At 36.8% G+C, this 20,640-nt stretch overlaps 1 long non-coding RNA gene across 1 annotated transcript in view; it reads right to left on the bottom strand.

The window, feature by feature from the left end:
* The window catches only part of LOC127073595 (uncharacterized), a 72,562-nt gene extending 51,922 nt beyond the window's left edge, over nucleotides 1-20,640 (bottom strand). Inside the window, exon 1 of the long non-coding RNA XR_007785804.1 lies at nucleotides 20,162-20,640. This is a non-coding gene — a long non-coding RNA (uncharacterized LOC127073595). The remainder of the gene's footprint in view (nucleotides 1-20,161) is intronic.

Genomic DNA, 20,640 nt, shown 5'->3' with positions numbered 1-20,640 from the left:
CTGAACCCATATTGGCCTTTTAAGACGTAGTACGGTGGCTATTCAGGTGTAGACTTGAATTAGTTGTTACACGATACTACACTCAGACGAGTTTCTCTTGAGAATATTATTGGTTGACGAGTAGTTGTTTAAGTCGGTAATATCCGAAAGATGGAATTATGACTCTGGAAACCTTTTAGGACCTTGTTCTACAGGTGATTATGTCCTTAGTACATACATTGTGGGTTGGTTTTTACCCTTGACTCCATGCTCGTGACTCTGAACCTTTGGACCTTGTTTGTGTGCTTTGTGTGATATTGTTTGTGGTTGTTGCATCATGCACTCATGGAATTCATAAGTTTTTTTCTCAATTTTCAAGGAACTTGGAGACTCTTTTTGCAAAGATCACATATATTTTGATCACGGACATTGGAAGAAGGAATACTCGGAAATACAGTTTCAGATGTCCCGATCTCATGGAATTAAGGAAGCTAGCATCTTTTGTGGATGATCCTAAAGGTTTTAGAGATTTTTTAGAATAATTCTATCTATCCTATCTATTGATGTTAAGGATGGCCTTTTTTGTACTTTGGTTCAGTTTTATGATTCTTCTTACCGGTGCTTCACTTTCCCTGATTATCAGTTGTTGCCCACCATGGAGAAGTATGCTCATCTTTTGGGTGTACCTATTTCTAATAGAGTTCCTGTTAGTAGGGTGGAAGGAGTTCTAGAAACTTGAGTTATTGCTGAAACCGTTCACCTAAGGAAATTTGATAGAAATGCCAATCTTACTGTCAAAGGAGGTATCAGAGGGTTGACTTCAAAATTTCTGATTAAGAAAGACTTTTCTTTTACCAACGTTGGTAGCATGGTGGCCTTTGAAGCTACTTTTTCCTTACTCATCTATGGTCTGGTTTTGTTTCCCAATATTGACAACTTCGTTGATGTTAATTCTATGAGGATCTTTTTGATTAGGAATCTGGTTCCAACTTTGCTCGGTGACACTTATTTCTCCATTCATCATAGGACTTCTAAAGAAGGTGGAACTATTGTCTGTTGTGCGCCTTTACTATACAAGTGGTTTATTTCACACTTGCCGTAGTCTCCTTTCTTCACAGAAAACAAGGATTGTTTAAGGTGGTCCCAAAGACTTATGTCTCTCACCAATGATGACATAGCTTGGTATTCTTCTGTTTACGACGATGTTGAGATTATTGATAGTTGTGGGGAGTTCTCTAGTGTGCCTCTTCTTGGTACACAGGGAGGAATCAACTACAATCCGACTTTGGCGAGACGTCAACTTGGGTTCGCAGTGAAGGACAAACCTAATAACACTTTGCTAGAAGGTTTATTTTTCCAAGAAGGGAAAGAGACTCAAGGGCCAAAAGCTAGGATGGTACGTGCTTGGCACAATGTTCATAGGAAAGAAAAAAACTGAGCTTGGATTGAAGGACTGTATAGCTTTGGAGCCTTACACTAGTTGGGTAAAGAAGAGAGCAAAGGAATTAAAGATGCCATACATTACAAAAGACCCATGTCTTTAATAATGGTCAAATCGCACATTACTAAATGCATAGAAGAGTAGCAAGAGGATTTGGTTAGGATGAAGCAAGAAAGGGATGATTGGGAAGGCAAATTTCACACCTCACACCTTGAGAAAGCAGAATTGCAGAAGTAGCTAAAGGAGAAGGACGTCTTGATAGAATTGCTTGAGCAACATGCTGTGAAGAGATCAAGGGACCAAAAGGGTTTATTTTCCTCTAACAGTTCATCATCTACTCATCTTCCTACTTCCGGCATTTGGAAGGGCATTGTAGACCAACTCGTAATAGAGAAGGATGCTATGAAAAGAGGATACGAAAGTGAGATCAAAAGGCTTCGCAAGAAGTATCAACTTGGAGTTGGATCATCATCGGACATGATTCCATAGATCTAGCTTCTTTCCATTTACGATCATTGAAATTATATTTCTGATTGTAATCTTTTACACTATTAGTAAAATGAGATTTTCAATACATCGAAATGAGTTATTCTTATTATGATGTTTGTAATTTATGTCTTAAAGTTCCTTGAAAAATAATAATAATAACATTCACATTTGCATTTGCATATCATGCATCATGTTGCATCTTAGTCTAGCTTTGAGCAAGTTCCCTAGGGGTCATATTTCTTTCTTGGTCTTCATCCAGACAAGCTGTCTCATGGTACAATACTCGAGCTAATCAGTTGAAGAAGATGGACCGCCTAGAACAAGAGAATCGTGAACTCTGTGAAGAGGTGAAAACCTTGAAGGACAGCTATGAGAGGCTTACTACTATGATGGAAGCTTTGGTGGCTGCTCAAAATCAGCCACCTCCTTCTCCTTAGACTTCGCTTCAAAGGACCGTGATTTTCGAGATTATCTCTACGCCCATCTCTGTGGCTCCCGTCAAAGCTACACAACACCACATGCCTTCTGGTTTCCCTTGGGGAATTCCTCCTAACTTCGTGCCTGAAGGGTACCAACCTGCTGTTGAAGTTCCTAGGGCCCAGGTTGTGATGTCAGTACTACCTCCCGTGGCTCATGTTGTTCCTTATGTTGAAGAACCTGTCTTTCATGCTGAACAGAGCGAGACTGTTGGTGTTTATGAAAGAATGGACGAGTTCCAATATCATTTTCAGGCTATGCAGAAAGAGATTCAAGCTTTGAGGGGGAAATATTTGTTTGGGAAGAATGCTCATGATTTGCGTTTAGTTCCTAATGTGAAGATTCCACACAAGTTTAAGGTTCCAGATTTTGAAAAGTATAAAGGCAAATCTTATCCTCTGAATCATCTGGTGATGTACGTTCGTAAGATGTCGACTCAGACTGATAACCATCAATTGTTGATCCATTACTTTCAAGACAGTTTGACTGGTGCCGCGCTGAAAAGATATATGGGGTTCGACAATACTCAGATTTGAATGTTCAATGACCTAGGTGAGCCTTTTGTTCGTAAGTACAAATACAATGTTGACACCGGACATGGATCAAATCCATGCTATGTTCTGAAAAACTAAATAAACTTTCAAGGAATACGCGCAGAAGTGGCGCGAGATCACTGCACAAGTTACTCCTTTGTTGGAAGAAAAGGAAATGACAAAGTTGTTTTTGAAGACGTTAAGTCCGTTCTATTACGACCGAATGGTTGCAAGTGCGCCTAGTGACTTTATTGAAATGGTAAATATGGGCTTGAGATTAGAAGAAGGAGTCTGTGAAGGATGATTGAAATAAAATCGTTCGGCCCAACGTTGCAGAAAGTATGGGAATGGGATACCCAAGAAGAAAGAACATGATGCTAACGCTATCTCGCAAGAGAAACGTAGTAGGCTTCCGAGGAATAGTCAATGTTATCAGCATGTGGCGTCTGTAACTCTAGTGATTAATTCTACTCTGGTTGTTTAAGCAACATCGAGTTATCAACTGCATTTCTAGCAACATGAAAATTAACAGAATCAACATAATCATGTCTAGAGGCACGCACAATTTGACCAATTCCAATGACCTATACAGAGTTATTTCCTGCTTTAATTCATAAGAATTTGGTGCAAACAAGAACTCCATCAGTTGTTCCGAAAGAGATTCTCTGGTGGTTTAAGTCTGACCTACATTGTGCATTCCACCAAGGAGCACTCGACCATGATATTGAGAATTGTTTATCTTTGAAAGCTGAGGTGAGAAGGTTAATGCAAAGTGGTATCTTGTCACTTGAAGATTCTATTCCCCATGTACAAGCTAATTTGTTACCCAAGCATGGAAATGCAACTGTGAATTGAAGGAGAATAGCGATCCAAAATGCAACGGAAATTAAAAAATTTCTTCTTTAGTGATCCTTACGAATGGGCATGATCAGTGATAGAATCGTTACCTCTTGTGGCGATTGAAACCATTGATGAAGATCGAAGGAGTGATCACGGACGTTGAATGGTGACAACGCCTCTACTCAGTCCACACGAACGGATACCTTTAGTCTCGGTGCTAGCTACTATGAATGAAGGCTTTGAGTGAGAGAGAGAAACAAAATTTTCATCTGAACCAATGCTTCTGCACAGGGGTTCTATATTCTATATATAGAACCACTTGTGTGGGTTGTAAGCTAAAAAGACCACTTAAGTGTATGTATATATCTTATGATATACCAAAATCACTTAAGCGCATGGTACCTTACCATATTTCGTATTCTACTTAAGTGCATCGTACCTTACGATGTTCTACAATTCACTTAAGTGCACCGTACCTTACGATGTTCTACAATTCCCTTAAGTGCACCGTACCTTAAGGTGTTCCTTATTTACTCTATCTCTCATCAATCTGTCCTTTTGTGTGTGACCCTGTAGGTTTTCTCGGCATTGGCAATCATATTAAATCACATATTTAACATAATACACAATGAGCGGTATCTAGTAACACATCACTGTTATCCAAGACACGAAAATGTCATGTGATCTGACAAATCCTTTTGTGATAACACTTATGTGTATAATTACCATTTTACCCTTATGTCTATATTGAACACAAGGTATAGACTGTGTCATCCTTGTCCAGTTCAATATTGGGCCCTTAGACATTTATCATGTTACGCAGGATGGGAAAATTCCATCTAGGTCACTCATGTCCCTCAGCATGCTTCATTGAGTACCCATCAACTGTCTTTATGGTCATCCAGGTACGAACAATGTTTGATCAGCAATAAAGCACTTGACTTTACATCTAGGGTCCATAGTGGTTTCAGGTCGAAGGGTGGTATACACCACTATCACCATGAGAATAACTTATGACACTTTGCATAACATTCTATATAATATTCTCATAGCGGGTCAATCCAATATAAATATTACTCCTAATATTCATACATATGTTTAAGACTTGATAACTCCTTATCCATGATCCATGAGATATGATCATCAGTCTATATACAAAATAGTCTTAATGCTTTAATGCTATCCCACTTTACAACAAAGCTCGACTACGAATATTTTAAGAGTAGTGTCCTTATGTTTAATGGGATCTCATGATTAAGTCACACTTCATACATTAAACGGACTAGCTATTCTAGGGACTTCATTAAACAAACATAATAAAGAAAAAGCCTTTTATTATTAATAAATAATTCGATACAAGTACCAAAAGTATTGGCCTTTAGGGCTTACACCAACATGAATATGGTCGAAGGATGTCCTAGAAAGCACCTAGTTTTTGACATCAATATAATCAGAAGATCCTTGTTTGAAATACACGCTACTTTATGCAAATTGAGCTATTATGAGCATGACCATGCTTCTTGTCAAGTTTGTTCCAGAGATCTCTGAGGATGTGTTATTGTGAAAAGAGACTTATAAGAAATGTTGGATCAAAACCTTATTCAAGTTACAAGAGATAGAAATGAAGGTGAGCATGAGGCGAACGTCATAGTTCCCCGATTTAATCTCCCATAACCAGTTGTGATTGCATACGATGGTTAGAAGACTACTGTTTCTCCGTTGGTTATTCATTTGGCGGGTCTCATGCCTTACGAGTCTGATAAAGCTGTGCCTTATAAGTATAATGCTACTATGATAGAAGACGGTAAAGAAGTGCATATTCCTGCTTTCTCGTGTGTTGTGAACATCGTCGATATAACTGGTGTGACCCTAAGTGGTCGGGTATTTGTTGCTGCATCTCCTAAGAGAATTGAAGACATGGTGATAGAGAAATCAACTCCAGAGAAAATTTCTATTATACAAGATGTCCAATCCAGTAGTGTGAATTAGAATGTTGATCAAGATGAATTGCTGAAATTGACCAAGAAGAGTGATTTCAACATGGTGGACCAGTTTTGCACACCCCGTCCAAGATATCCGTATTATCCCTACTGATAAGTTCAGAAGCACACCGAGAAGCTTTGCGGAAGGTCCTAGAGTAGGCCTATATGGACCATGATGTGACGATCAATCAATTTGATGGCATTGTGGCCAATATTACCGCATGTAACAATCTGAGCTTCAGTGATGAAGAGCTGCCCAAGTAGGGGAGGAACCACAATTTGGCCCTACATATATCTATGAATTGTCAGGAAGATTCCATGTCCAATGTGCTGGTGGATACTGGGTCCTCTCTGAATGTTCCGCCTAAGTTTATGTTGTCTAAACTTGCTTATCAGGGTGTTCCGATGAGATTCAGTGGAGTCATTGTGAAGGCCATTAATGGCTCAAGGAAGACTGTAATTGGGGAGGTTAATCTCCCAATAAAGACAGGTCTGTTCTTATTTCAGATCACTTTTCAAGTGATGGATATTCATCCCACCTATAGTTGTCTCTTAGGACGTCTGTGGGTTCATAAGGTTGGGGTAGTTACATCAACTCTACACCATAAGTTGAAGTTTGTGAAGAATGGGAAATTGGTGATTATGGGTGGCGAGCAGGCCATGTTGATGAGTCATCTCTCTTCATTTTCATACATTGATGCCGACGAAGCTGAGGGAACATAGTTTCAAGCCCTTTCTGTTGATAATATTATTGTTAAGAAGAACGGTGAATCCATGTCATCCTCGAAGGACGCCCAACATGTGTTGAAGAATGGTCAATCAACTAAGTGGGGACAAGTTGTTGAGCTTGTAGAGAACAAGAACAGAGCTGGTTTGGGTTTTTCACCTGGTGTAACCCAAAGAGATCTAAAGAGAATTCAGGAAGTGTTTCACAATGATGGCTTTATTCATTCCATAGATCAGTCTGCTGCTACAATTTTAGAAGATGATGAAGAGCAGGGAGTGTCGAACTTTATGACACGTGGATCGATGTGCCAAAACTGGATTTCTGTTGATGTTCCTTATGTTATTCATTTATCGAAGTAATATATCTTTTTGTTATTTTCAAAATCCTTTCACTATGCCCAAAGTGAAAGTGAATCTATGTGGGGTTTGTTTCAGATTTCATTATCATTAATAAAAATGTTATTTCGTTTATCCATATTATGTTTTTCCTTTTTGCTTTTTATGGAAAAAATGGTAACATAAGAAACAATATAATAATCACTTTCATATATGCATCACAATGTGAATTTATTTGTTCATATTCTAAAATCAATCATAAAATCATTGTGCATATTAATTGTTAAACACATTGAAAACAATGACCCTATGCCCTCTCCCAACTTTGAATTTCCTGTTCTCGAAATGGAAGAAGAGGATGATGAAGAGATTCTTGATGAGATTTCTCGGTTGCTTGAGCATTAATAAAAGACCACTCAGCCTCATAAAGAGTCGTTGGAAGTGATTAATTTGGGTTCCGAAGATAAAAAGAAAGAGGTCAAGATTGGGGCACTGCTTTGTCCAGACATCAAGAAGAGGTTGGTAGAGATTCTTAGAGAATATGTGGATGTGTTTGCTTGGTCTTACCAAGATATTCCATGTCTCGATACTGATATTGTGGAACATCGATTACCATTGAAGCCAGAGTGTCCGCCGGTTAAGCAAAAGTTGAGAAGGACTCACTTGATATGGCTGTCAATATTAAAGAGGAGGTGCAAAAACAGATTGATGTTGGATTACTTGTTACCGCTGAATACCCTCAATGGGTGGCTAACATTGTACCTATTCCAAAGAAATATGGTAAAGTTCAGATGTTTGTTGATTAAAGATACTTGAACAATTCTAGTCCGAAAGAAGATTTTCCGATACTGCACATTGACATGTTGGTAGATAATACATCTAAGTTCAAGGTCTTTTCTTTTATGGATGGATTCTCCGGTTATAATCAGATCAAGATGGGTCCCGAAGACATGGAAAAAACAACATTCATTACACCCTAGGGAACATTGTGTTATAGAGTGATGCCTTTCGATTTAAAGAATGATGGTGCAACGTACCAAAGAACCATGACTACTATTTTCCATGACATGATGCACAAAGAGATAGAAGTCTATGTTGATGATATGATTGCTAAGTCGAAGGTTAAAGAAGAGCATGTTGAGTATTTGTTGAAGCTGTTTCAGCGGTTGATAAAGTTTAAACTCCGGTTGAATCCTAATAAATGTACTTTTCGTGTCCGTTCAGGAAAGCTATTGGGTTTCATTGTCAGCCAGAAAGGTATTGACGTAGATCCTGATAAAGTCAGAGTTATTCAAGAGATACCTGCACCAAAGACACAAAAGCAAGTCAGAGGGTTCCTCGGGCGTCTAAATTACATATCCAGATTTATATCTCACATGACTGCCATGTGTGGGTGATTTTCAAGCTTCTCCGTAAAGATCAAGGTTGTGTTTGGACAGAGGACTGCCGAAAAGCTTTTGATAACATCAAGGCGTATCTTCTTAAACCTCCTATTTTGTCTCCTCCAGTGGAAGGAATACATTTGATTGTGTATTTGAATATGTTAGAAGAGTACATGGGTTGTGTGCTGGGACAACAAGATGAAACTGGTAGAAAGGAACATGCCATCTACTATCTGAGTAAGAAGTTCACAGACTGTAAGTCTCGGTATTCTATGCTTGAGAAGAATTGTTGTGGTTTAGCTTGGGCTGCCAAACATTTACGCCATTACATGATCAATCATACCACTTGGTTGATATCCAAAATGGATCCAATCAAGTATATTTTTGAAAAGTCTGCTTTGACTGGATGGATAGCTCGTTGGCAAATGCTATTGTCTGGGTATGATATTGAGTACCATACTCAGAAAGCAATTAAAAGAAGTATTCTTGCAGATCATTTGGCTCACCAACCGATCGATGATTATCAACCCATCAGGTTTGGCTTCCCTGATGAATATGTTATGTACTTAAAAGCTAAAGATTATGATGAACTGTTGTCTGAAGAAGGGCCAGAGCCTAGATCCTGATGGGGTTTAATGTTTGATGGAGTTGTTAATGCTTATGGTAATGGAATTGGGGCAATCATTATTACTCCTAAGGGTTCTCACATCCCTTTCACTGCAACATTGATGTTTGATTGTACGAATAATATGGCAGAATATAAAGCTTGTATCATAGGTCTTAAAGAGGCCATTGACTTGAGAATTAAAATCCTTGATGTGTATGGAGATTCAACCTTAGTGGTTAATCAGATTAAAGGAGAATGAGAGACTCATCATCCTGGCTTAATTCCTTACAAAGATTACACAAGGAGGTTATTGACTTTCTTCAATAAAATAGAGTTTCATCATATACCTCGCGAAGAGAATCAGATGGAAGATGCTCTGGCTACTTTGTCTTCTATGTAAAAAGTAAATCGTTGGAATTATGCGCCTCGATAGACATGCTCATGTGTTTGCAATAGAAGAATTCACAGATGATAAGCCTTGGTATTATGACATTAAGTTTTTCCTCCAAAGTCGGGAGTACTCGCTTGGGGCATCCAGAAAAGATAAGGAGACTTTGAGAAGACTAGCTGGAAATTTCTTTCTAAATGAAGATGTTTTGTACAAGAGAAACTTTGACATGGTCTTGCTCAGATGTGTGGATAGACACGAAGCAGATATGTTAATGCAAGAAGTTCATTATGGATCCTTTGGTACTCATGGAAATGGATATACAATGGCTAAAAATATGTTAAGGGCAGGTTACTACTGGCTGACAATGGAATCTAATTGTTGTAAATATGTGAAGGAGTTCCATAAATGTCATATTTATGCTGATAAGATTCACGTGCCTCCGAAACTTCTCAACGTTATTTCATCTCCATGGCATTTCCCTATGTGGGAAATTGATATGATTGGACCCAAAGCTTCGAATGTACATCGTTTCATCCTGGTAACTATCGATTACTTCACCAAGTGGGTTGAAGTAGTATCTTATACTAATGTGACCAATCAGGTTGTGGTCATATTTATCAAGAATCAGATTATTTTCCGATATGACATTCCAAGTAAGATCATTATCGATAATGGGTCAAACTTGAATACTAAGATGATGAAAGATCTTTGTGACGACTTCAAGATTGAACATCATAACTTTTCTCCTTACAAGCCTAAGATGAATGGGGTTGTTGAAGCTGTGAATAAGAATATTAAGAAGATCATCCAGAACATGGTTGTGATGTATAAGGATTCGCATGAGAAGCTCCCATTTTCTTTGCATGGATATCATACATATGTCTGCACTTCAACAGGGGGAACTCCTTTCTCTCTTGTGTATGGCATGGAAACAGAACTCCCTGAGGTAGAGATCCCATCAATGTGAGTCTTGGTGGAATCCAGTTTGTCTGAGGTTGAATGGTGTTAGAGCAGGTATGATCAGTTGGATTTGATTGAAGAGAAAAGGATGACGGCTTTGTGTCATGGCCAATTATATCAAAAGAGAATGAAGAGAGCATTTGATAAGAAGGTTCGACCCCGCGTATCCAGAGAAGGTGACCTTGTGCTCAAGAAGATCTTCTCTTTCAACACTGATTCTAGGGGTAAGTGGACTCCTAATTATGAAGGCCCATATGTTGTTAAGAGAGATTTCTTTGGTGGTGCATTGATTATTACAACTATGGATGGTGAGGAGCTCCCTCGTCTTGTGAATGCTGATGCAGTCAAGAAATACTTCGCCTAAAAAAATAAAAGAACAGCTTGCTAAGTTGAAAACCCGAAAGGGTGGCTTAGGAAAAAATGAGCGTCTCAGTGGATCAAAAACCCTAAAGGGTGGTCCAGGAAAAAGTTATAGACATAAACAGAAAGTAATCATCCCGGTAGATTGAACCCGAAAAGGAAACCTAGGAAAAAGTTTGGGATTATGAAAAGTAACTGCATTAGGCCAGACTTGATCATTCAAAGCAACAGTGCCTACCATAGGTTCCTATTCAGTCATCCTCGACCAAAGTCCAGAGCATAGTCGAATTCAAATTTGTTAGGGAGAATACTGGTCATTGTATTTCATTGTAGCCATTTCCATGTATTTACCATTTTTCCAACTTTGTAATGATCCATGGAGTCATGCTATTTGCAGACTACCATTCTATCAATAAAATTTGAGCCTTTTGCCTATTTGTTCGCTATTCTTATTTTATTTTAGTTTATGAAATTTCATTTATTTCTGATGATAATTTTTTAAACAAAAAAATATCTAAACAATCATATTTTTGAAAATTTACAAAAAAGTATATGTATTTTCCTCGACTTGTGAATACAAAAGAGGAATGTTAATAGCAATCTCAAGGATGGTAAGATCCTGAAGAATGGAATTCAGTGACTTCCCCAGGCCGAATTTTCTTTTGTTACATGTATAACAGTCTCCCCAACATTAGATTGCAAGAATGGTAGAATTCCTAACGAATCTCTGTCAGTGCCTCTATCTTGTTGAGATTAGCCGAGTATCTAGTTGTACTATGTTATCAGTCTCACACTCTTCACACTTGTTTCATCAGCATAAGCATACACATGCATATAACGTCGTGTTTATTTGCGTATTTTGCATTTTTCTTGATGATCCTTCCGCTCTCTAAAACTTTTCTCCCCGCAGAGTGTGTGCGTCTTCTCTCCAATAGAGTGTCAACCTTAAGCAGAAAGAGTTTATCCTTTCTAATTCCCCACTGAGTCTGATCCTCGTGGAAATTTTTTGTTTCAGTTTCCCTCTTCAGTTCATCACCTGGACGGAATTAATCTCCAATTGAGTTTGTTACCTCATTAGGTGAAGTCCTCTTTGACCGCTTCTCTCCAGTCCATTCCTGGGTTGAACTTCGGCCCCCTTTGAGCTTATTACCTTTGTTAAGCTATCACTTGGATGATAGTAGGTAATATTTCTCTTGCCTTTGGCTGATTACCTTTGTTAAGTTACCACTTGGCTAGTAGTTGGTAATTATTCCTTTTGAGCTTATTACCTTTGTTAAGTTATCACTTGGCTGATAGAAGGTAATATTTCTCTTACCTTTGGCAGGTTACCTTTGTTAAGTTACCACTTGGTTGGTAGTTGTTAATCATTCATTTTTAGCTTATTACCTTTGTTAAGCTATCACTTGGCTGATAGTAGGTAATATTTGTCTTACCTTTGGCTGATTACCTTTGTTAAGTTACCACTTGGCTGGTAGTTCGTAATCATTCCTTTTTAGTTGGTTACCTTTGTTAAGCTATCACTTGGCTGATAGTAGGTAAAATTTCTCTTACCTCTGGTTGGTTACCTTTGTTAAGTTATCACTTGGTTGGTAGTTGGTAATCATTCCCTTTAGTTTATTACCTTTATTAAGCTATCACTTGGGTGATAGTTAGGTAATATTCCTCTCCTATTTGGAGTCAGGGTTTTCCCTTTTTGGACGATTTCTTTTCCTGGCGAGGTCTTTCTTTGATAAGTCTTCCCCGTTGGATCTTTTGTTTGTTTGTTTCTAACGGTGCATTGGTTATTCTCGAGCCTTTTCCTCTGCGGAATTTTGTTTATCTCCATCAAAGTCCCACTATAGAAACTGTTATTCCCCACAGAGATCCTGGTTTGCATTCATATCGTATCATAAGCATTTTGCGGTATCTTAGGGCCAAAAATTGGGTCTTTGATATTTAAGTCTCTTCAATCTTGTCGAGGCAAAGATTTCAACCTTCATATTTCCAAATTGAAGAAACTTAAATAAGGGCATCTATCATAACCTAATTTTTAACCCTAAGATACCACATATCATTTGCATCATAGTACACAAACAAGGTCACATCTTGGTTCTTCCCCTTATCCATCTTTGAGTTTGCTTCTTGTAGGGATCACCAAGCACCTCTTTGTTGTTTTGTTTTACCTTTGTGTTTATATGATTAATTGCTTATCTAACCACTAATCAAAATACAAAAAATATGTCTTGTTTTTCCTTAAGTTTATTATGCAAGGTAAGGGTTTTTCAATCGAAACATCTCAAAGTTTTATGGCTTACTTCTCAAGGAAAGTCAAAGGTTCATGTGTTTATTTCCATGCCTTATTCAACAAACAACTCCAAGCTCTGAGCAATTTAATCAAGAGGAACTCAAGGACACCTTATTTCGAGTTCATATGATCACCCATGAGCTTTGAAATGCAAGTAAAGTCCAAGTACACAAGCTTGTTTGAAGTGGTTTGACCAAAAGTCAACATTTTGAAGTCAAGGTTCCAAGGATCACAACTCCTTCAGATATCAACATATTTGAATGCTTATTTTTTCATATGAATCTTCTCAACATCCTCTATAACTTCTCTTTACATTACAAGAGCTAATTATGCTTGGAGGATCTGATCACACTAAAATTTACGTATTTTCGACTCCGATTTCACATGCATTCTAGTCATTTTATTGTCATTTTGTTGTGTTATTACTGTGTTCTCCTTTGTTTTCAGGTTTTTACCTTAATAGGAGCCCTGATCGAGAAAAGGAGCGAAAAAGAGCCAAAAACCCTAAAAATCAGCATTTTGCTCTTATGGCCTACCCAATGGCGGGCGCCACAGTCCAAGCCATGACGTGTCTAATTCAAACTTCCATCAACTCCCACGTTTTCCCACCACTTCCACTAAGGCGCCCCATTTTATGCTTGTGGCGGGCGCCACAAGAGGAAAACGGTTTCCTCTATTTTCAAGTTGAAGGGCATCCAAGTCAATTCCACCTTTTTTATTTGCTTATAAATAGAAATGCGAATTCAGTTTTACAATCACCCAAACTTAGAGCAGACGAAGATCCGAACGTTGGAACAAGGCGAAATCAGAAGCAACTTTGTTTCACTTAGGCATATATTCAGTTTTATAAAGTGGTAATCGCTTCGCATTGGAGTGTTACCACAATTGTGTAATTGAGTCTGTGATAGAGTCTGTACTCGAGTTTGGAGCACTTTGGAAGGAAGTTAATCCTGCCGCCATTTTCTTTTCCGCATTGCAATTTACTCAGCCCTCCGATTGGAGCAGGTTTTTATTACTCGCCTTTACTTTATTTATTTCCCGCACTCGCTTTTAATTCATTTATTTCCCGCACTCGCTTTTAATTCATTTATTTTCCGCACTCGCTTTACTTTATTTATTTCCCGCACTCGCTTTACTTTATTTATTTTCCGCACTCGCTTTACTTTATTTATTTCCCGCACTCGCTTTACTTTATTTATTTCCCACACTCGCTTTAAATTATTTACTTTCCGCACTCGCACTACTTTTATTTATTTTAATGCACTTTTACTTTACCATGTCTAGCTAAATTTATAAGGCTAGAATGTAAGGATCGTAACTAAACCAGTAATCCGTACAATTGTTCGTAGAAACACTTAAAGGGCTATTTTAACTTTCAAATTAAGTTTTCCCGCACTTCAATTCCGTTGGGTAAGATCGAAAGCCGTCCAACGTCTTTTTAAACTTAATTGTTTTTAACTATTTCAAAAACAGCGAAAGCGCTTTGTTTAGTTCATTAGGAGTTTTTAACATTAAGAAGAAAAGAGATTTTAAAACTATTTTCGGACGCGTTTATAAGTTTAGAGTCTGGTTCGTAAGAACCTCTTTCGGTTAAGAAATCTAGGTTATAATACTTTTCAACTTAGTCAAGATACTATATTTCTTAAAAATAATACTATATTTCTTAAAAATAAGTTTACTACTCTAACGCAATGCGCGCCTTTTTATAAGTGACAATAAGAGGGTTTGATTAGGGAGTACAACTCGGTTCTGAATACGCGAAAGCGACAGTTCCTGTTAAATTAGTTCTTTTCAAAGTAGGAAACATTGCCCATAAGTAGTTCTATTAGCAAGTACTTGGATTATCAATTGATTACGTGAATTACATTCGACCCTGTCTTTATTAATTATATTCTATTTTCAATACTTTACTTTTCATTGCACACTACAAAAACACCTATTTTGACTGCCTTTGATAAACAACATAATAACAGATAACGATAGATTGACACTTGGTCTCTGTGGTTCGATAATCTTTTATATTACTCTGACGCGTTCGTACACTTGCGAACATCAAGTTTTCCAACGCATCAGGATCATCAAAAGTTTGAAGACATTATAGGTCATTTGTGGACTTAGTGAAATTTGACCTAGTTTCAAGTGACTTTTTATCAACTTTCAAGATTCATAACTTCTTCAATTTCAACATATGATTCTGATTCTTTTTGCACAATGTCATTTGTGATTTCCTATACAAGTCTCCTTCGAGGACCAAAGTCAAAATATGCTTGGAAGGCCATGGAATTCATTGAAACATTATAGGTCATTTTCAGCCATGAAACACTCAAATGTTTCTAAGTTATATGATTAGTTTTTAATGCCAACTTCAAAATGGCATAATTTTATGCTCAAGCATCCAAATGCAACCTTTCTTGGCACATTGTAATTTTTGCCGTGATGTTAACATATTGCAAAAAGAATGGGATCAAAAATTCTCCTAAGTAGGATGCCCCATTGGGTTGAACATGGTGACTTGTAACTGAAGAAATTGCCATTGCCCGAGTTTTGAACTTCACTAATCTCAATTCCAAGCCAAATTAGCATGTGTTTCGGACCTAAACATGTTTAAACAAGTCTCCATAAGTTAATTGACCCTTAAAACACATCATTTGGCTGAGTTTTGAGGAGTTTCAAGTCACACTTTTCTCACACTCGGATCAAATTCATTATGCACGAATTCTGCATCATTTCACACGTATTTGGGTCCAATCACATTCTCTATAAATAGAGGAAGCTATTTCATTCATTTCCAAGATTTAGAGAGCCAAGAAATCCCCGTTGCAACTTGAATTTTTTCCAGGAAATTCAATTATTGTGTTTTGAGTTTCAACTTGTTTCAGTCCAATTTCTTGATTCCATTAGCATCTTTGGCATCCTCTAAAACTTTTGCAACAATTCCCAAGCTCTGAGACCTTCTGAAGTGCTCTAACTAGATCGAGCTTCATCAACTTCTGATCACCATTTGGACAAGGTAGTTATGAGCATTATTTGAACTCAAACAAGTTACCACAATGTAGTCTTTCACTCTCTGATGCTTTCCCCTAACTTATTTGCTATTGATTGATCGTGTTCATCATTTAATTTAATTTTTCATGGTTTGCTTGTTTCTGAAACTTCTCTGAAGTTCCATATGCTCAGTTTATATAAATGAATTTGGAGCATAAGGTTGAATTCGGGATGAGAAGAGGATCACAATGGTGGTGGTCTCGTGTCTTGAATTTACCAAATGATGAAGCTCCGGTGAGAGCTCATCGGAGAAGACGAATGGAGTTTTCTCAGGTTGTCTAAGTTTGATCAGACACATTGGCAGAACGAAATGTTTTGATTTGTTGGATTTAAACTGGATCATGTGTTTGGCTTGCAGCATGTTCCATCGTGTTTCTAATATTTGGAGTGTTGGATCTGTCACGTCAATTAATGAGGCGTGATCCAACACTCTGTGTTTTTTCTGATTTTTATTATTTTTCTTTTATTATTTTAAACTTCTTTTTCTTTAAAAATTCATAGTAATTTCATTTTTTATCCAAAAAATCCCAAAATAATTTCTAAAATTCTCTTTTATTTTTCTTCATCTGATTTTTATTTTTGCATATTTTATTTCATAGATTTTATATTTTTCATGAATTTTCTATTTTCTCCTTTGTTTTAATTGGTTTAAAAATACTTTTCTGTATTTTAAAATTCTGGAAAAATTATTATATACTTCTTATTTTATTTCCAACCTTCCATAATTTTCTTGGCCATTTATTTGGTGTTTTGAAGGACTTTATGGATTTTCCATTTTATTGCTATTTTAAAATTCATTTAAAAATAACTTTAATGCATTTCTATTTCATTTAATTGTATTTTATTTTTGTATGACTCTTGTGAACTTCTGTTAGCCTTGGATCATGATGGTTTGGACTTCAAGTCTCATCAAACTCAATGGATCTTGGGTGTTTATGGGGTGAAAACCCTAATCCACCAAAATGGATGATTGATTTTGACGATGACTTGATCAAACTTTTGGTGCAAATTGGGTGTGACTTCTCTTGTGTCTCTCTTCTTCATCTCTTTCTTTTCCCTTTAATCAATTGGATGGCTTGTGTCCATCTTGTTCATGATGTATGGATTGGTACTTGATGAACTTCCATCATTTCAAATCTACCTCCTAATTGATCATGGATCATTTAAGGTACTTTGGATTGATTCATAAGTTTGTCCTAAGTGTCATGAAGTGTGTATTTAAGTAATGGACCGTCCTCCTAGCCTTTGTGCTTGATCATCCCCTTTCTTCCTTTTTTCTATGGCATATCTTAAAGAGAATGATTTACATATAATTTATCTAACATGTATTAACACAAACATTATTATTAACCGGCCTCGGATAGGTTTGACTTCTACATAAGTCCAATTACGATTACTTAACATAGCGCTAAATTTGTCCCAAAGAAAACAAAGGCATTTTTGTAAGTGAGATTGTAGGTCTCCTATTCTTTATGGTATTGTATGAAATTTTTTCTCCTTTTCTATTTTGTGAGAGCTAGTGGCATAGCTGTTGATTTTATCCAAGTTTGAGCCCTTCTCATAAATGATGTATAGGTTCATATTTTCATGCTTGTGAGTGGATAGTTGAGTTTTCTCCAAAAAGTGACCAAACTCTCTTTCATTTTTGATTACTAGCATCCTTTACTAACACTTTACTTGTATTAACTTTTATTTCAAAGTCATTTACTTTATGCTCCTTTATTTTATGCCATTTACTTTATACTTTATATTTAGCATTCCATACCATATTATTTGTGTTTTTGTCATTTTGTTCTTTGTCCATTTGGACATATCTTTTATATCATTGTAAGGAAGACATTAATAAAGAAAAACCAAAAAGAAACTTGATTATCTTGATTCATGGACTTGTGATTACTATCCTTGACATCATAGTGGAGTGATGGACTTAGAATTAGGACATTGACCTTTGTTTTAGACTTGTGATTTCAGATCTTGGGATTCATCTGATACATTTGACTTTGGACTTCCTTTGGAGACTTGGTTGAGTTACTTTGGTTTCATCTGATGCATGGATTATTATTTTCTTATTTGGCTTGCTTGAGGCTTAATCCAAAGGAGGGAATTCTTACCTGACTTATGTCATAAAGCTTGCTATTTTCTTAGTTAGATCTTTCCTCTCTAGCTTTTACTTTATGCTTTAGGATAGTATCTTCTTCTCCTCCCTCTCTTTAATTTTCAAAATCTTCTCTCTTTTTTCAAAACCTTCTTGTTTTCTAACTTGAACCACTTTCTCAAATAAACCTTGACTTTTGTCAAAAGATTTTCAATACCTTTTCCTAATAAATGCTAATTCATCTTAAGTATATTGAGACCAATTTCAAAAGACTAAAAAATGCCTACTCATTCAGACCATCTTGTGCCCCTTGTGCACTATTCCTTTTTAAAACTTTTCTCCAGATATTAGACATGAGTCATTTCGATAGTTGAGATATAATTCTCCTATTCCCGTAGTATTGATGACAATTATTTTCCATTTGTGAGAGCTAATGGAATACTTGTTGATCCTTATCCAAGTTGGAGCCCTTCTCATGATGACGCAAAGTACTCATACTTGTGGGTGACTAGTTGAGTATTTTCCTTAAAATGATAAAATATCGTTTTCCATAAAAATGAATCAAAATAAACCCCCTTTGTTATTTTTACCATGAACTATGAGGTTTTGATCCTCCATTTTACTTTGTTGGTACGTAGGCATGAGACTTCAAAAGTCTTGACAAACACAAAAATAAAGAAAATATTTATTTTCCCATCTCTCCAATCTTTTACAAACAACACTCTTTTTTTTAAAACCAAAAGGCACATTTTCAAATAGGTTCCCATGGAGTATCATGGATGTTTATGGTGCTAATACCTTCCCTTTGCATAACTAACCCCCATACCCTTGTTCTCTTTTTATTAGTTTTATTTTAAAACTTCTTCGGGTTTTGTTCGTACTTTTCCTTTTTTTCCTTTGGAAACAATAGAAGCACGGTGGCGACTCTTGCTTTGCGAGTTAAGTTAATTGATAACTTTTTCTCAAAATTATTACCATTACAACTAGGATATTCAATGCATACATATGACATACACAACACCAATCAGGCAAGGAAGTACTATCCATAACCATGAGCCAAATGGACATAAATAATTAAACCCTTAACCTCTATTTAACATCCATCCCCAATTTCAAAATCGAAAACTAACATAGAAAGCTAACCTAAGTTGCAACATTCCCTAAATAGCTCATGCATTCATGATAGTCAACTAATCACCGACTTTTGATCAGACTAACTATTTTTAACTAACCAATTCAGTCATCAATAACTCTTAACACGTATGACCTACTTCACTAGAAGTTTCATTAACTAAAAAGGGCCCATGGTAGTTCAAGCTCTGTAGCAGTTCAGTCCCACTAATGTAAATTAAAGCAGCATAATAGTTCACATTTTATTACAATAATGCCAAGCATCTTAAGTTCAATGCAAATTAACTCATAATAGTTCCAACATAGTTCTAACATAATCAACAGTTCAGAAATATGATAGTACTCCTAGTGTTTCTAATTTCAACATGTTATTCAATAAGCATTATAGGAAGCAATTTTAATCAATTCTTTACATCCAATATGATAATCCCTAATTCAAATAGTAAGAGTCATAGCAATAACACATTAATTACATAACACCTACTTTCAAATAGCCAATACCAGTTCATTGACACAAATTCAATAACAGCAGTACACGATATTTCACATTCGAAATTCAAGTTCGTAACTTCATTAACACCTAACTGTAACTACACTAATAGCTCGTAATCCAACTAAGATAACAGAAACAGAATCCAATTCATTAACATATAACCAATATACACTTAGAAATCTAACAAAGTGAACCGACCTAACTCCTTCCATAAGCAAGCTAACCAACTGCCGCATTCTATTACCCGATTCATCTATATATTCTAACCTCACTCCTGATTCAGGGGGGGGATTACTCACAAATCACTTATCACAATTATTACACACTAGATCTTAATCATTTCCCCAATCACTCTTCAACCATCACATAACCTTTTCTCACAAGCCTATCTCTATATCACCATCAACCTATGTAACTCATCTTAATCATCTCTGAACACCTCACTCACGCTATCCTCACCTTCTCAATCTCTCACATGCGCAAGCAAGAATGACGCAACACAATAAATCACACAAATAACATATTTCAAGCAATCATATCCTATAGGCTAAAGAAGTGAAGAAGGGGAAGAGAGAATCTAAGGTTGAAGAAGTAGGGATATTAAAGGCACCTATGTGCAACATATCCATCTTCATCTTCCTTGGCTTCGAACTCAACTCGTACCGAGGAACATCTCATCCTCGTAGGTAGGTTTAGCGCTTCCACTTTGCCTTGAGCGAGTTACCATCATGTAGATTATTGTCTGAGGAATCAAAGCCCTAAGGAATTAGGATTTGATTCCTTCATCCTTGCGTTTAATTTTAGTTAGGGATTTAGGGTTCATAGCAAGTTTTATCTCAGTTTGAATGATAGGATATAAATTAGAGAAAATGAATATGGTAAGGTGAGAGAGGAAGATGAGGCAAGAAAATTAATGCATGATTCGAAGTATTTGAATCTCCTCCGTCACCGGAGGAGATTTCTGGCGCGATGAAGCTAGGTTCTCCAGCCAAGGAATGTTTGAGAGGAAAACATATGAACTGAACACAAATGAACATATGGTGAACCCTTGCCCTCACTTGCAATTGGCACATTGGGCCTCAAGCACAA

The sequence above is a fragment of the Lathyrus oleraceus genome, chromosome 4 (assembly GCF_024323335.1).
Source record: "Lathyrus oleraceus cultivar Zhongwan6 chromosome 4, CAAS_Psat_ZW6_1.0, whole genome shotgun sequence".
Taxonomy (NCBI): Eukaryota; Viridiplantae; Streptophyta; class Magnoliopsida; order Fabales; family Fabaceae; genus Lathyrus; species Lathyrus oleraceus.
The sequence above is the reverse complement of the archived record's forward strand: the minus strand, read 5'-3'. Positions and strand labels throughout refer to the sequence as shown.